We start from the raw sequence: 1,578 nt of genomic DNA, 5'->3' as shown, positions 1-1,578 counted from the left end.
TTTAAAATTATTTTTGGATATAATTTATAAATTGTTATTCTTATTGTGTCCAATTAAGATACTATTATAGTATTATGGACTAATTTTATATTTATCTTTCTATTAGTTATTTATAGAATTTGAGACTTAATTATTCTTAAAATATTAGTAAAAATATGTATTTTAAATTCTAATGTTAAGTTTTTTACTATTTTATATTTTTTATTTACATAAGTGGTTTTACCGGTTGGACCAATAATTCATCGGTTGAACCTATAAACTAATAAACCAGTAACTTGACTAGTTCAATCACCGGTTTATACCATATAAATGGAAGAATATAGAAGAGGAGCCTAAACCATGTAGTCTTCATGGTTGTTCATCTTCAAAGCCACGACCAAATTGTTGTCATTTCCAAGTGGTGGTGTCTTTTCTTTGGGTCCAATATGATGCTTTACCATTTACTAGTACGAGCGAAGGAAGGAATATGTTAGATTCCTAATAAGATTCTGTATTTACAAATCAGCCGAATTATTTACCTTTTGTAATGTGATACACAGTAAAGAAATAACATTTTACAATTTTTATCATTTTAACTTTTCCTAATAAATCTCACTCTTCAAGTTAATAAAACTTTTAGATACTAGGGCAGTTATGTTGATCTATTTCTGTATCCTTGCAAACAAAGCTATTATTTATATTTTATAGGCCTTTGCTACGGTGAATATTTTTTGTTTCACATCTGATGAACTTAGCTGGCTGAAGCTAGAGTGAGATACTTATTCGTGACGTGGGAACATGCTTTTGTGTCTTGGCAGAAGAGTCAACTTGTCAAGTTTGGTGACTCTATTGTCTGATAAAATTAATCTTGATGGCATATTTAGCAAGCAATTATTTTTAGTCAAGCGGTTAGTATGGCCTTGAGGCCCCCTTTTTTGTGAATAATTTTTTCAGTAATTTATCGTGATTCTTCTTTTGTTATGGATTGGACATAGATTTTATCTTTCACAACTTTGTCATGGTATGGATTTTATCTTTCACAACTTTGCCATGGTATGTCAAATTTGTTAAGAGGTGAATTATACGTTTGATTACCGAAAACATAATAAAGTATCTATAGTATTAGGTAATATAAGATTTAGAGTGTAGTTGATATATTGTCTAAAAATTTACGATGCATGTTCAGGAGGGTATTTCTCTCATTTTAGAGCTAAGGGGCAGATAGTAATCTCGTTCATAGTTGTTAAAATCGTACTAGACCGCCGATTCGACCAGAAAACCAGTCCATGTACCGATCCAGTTTAATATACTGACCGTTTAACGAATTAACTGGTTAAAATCGATACGGACCGATTAAACCGACACAAATCGATCAAAACTGGCACAACAAGCGCAGTCAATGGTCAACCCGCGGGGTTGATGACATCATGCTGATGTCAGCGTGCGGAGCTGGAAAATTTTTTAGAAATGGAATGCAAGGAAGGAGTCGAACTTGGCTCTTCTCAAATGAAGACCAAGCTAACTCCCACTACACTAATTTGTTCTTTTAATTTAACTTATGCTTTTAATAATATATATTGTATGTTATATAATATCCTA

The 1,578-nt window shown here is 31.7% G+C and overlaps 1 protein-coding gene across 2 annotated transcripts in view; it reads left to right on the top strand.

Moving 5' to 3' along the window:
• LOC107465859 (putative F-box protein PP2-B12) overlaps nucleotides 1–1,578 on the top strand; it is a 6,174-nt gene that overhangs the window by 3,839 nt on the left and 757 nt on the right. Inside the window, exon 4 of one of the 2 annotated variants that reach the window (XR_008002871.1) lies at nucleotides 329–425. The exons of the other annotated variant lie outside the window; for it this stretch is intronic. The gene's annotated coding sequence lies outside the window, so the exon portion shown is untranslated. The remainder of the gene's footprint in view (nucleotides 1–328; nucleotides 426–1,578) is intronic. 2 annotated transcript variants of the gene reach the window in all.

The sequence above is a fragment of the Arachis duranensis genome, chromosome 9 (assembly GCF_000817695.3).
Source record: "Arachis duranensis cultivar V14167 chromosome 9, aradu.V14167.gnm2.J7QH, whole genome shotgun sequence".
Taxonomy (NCBI): Eukaryota; Viridiplantae; Streptophyta; class Magnoliopsida; order Fabales; family Fabaceae; genus Arachis; species Arachis duranensis.
Note: the sequence above shows the minus strand (reverse complement) of the source record. Positions and strands in the feature narration are given on the sequence as shown.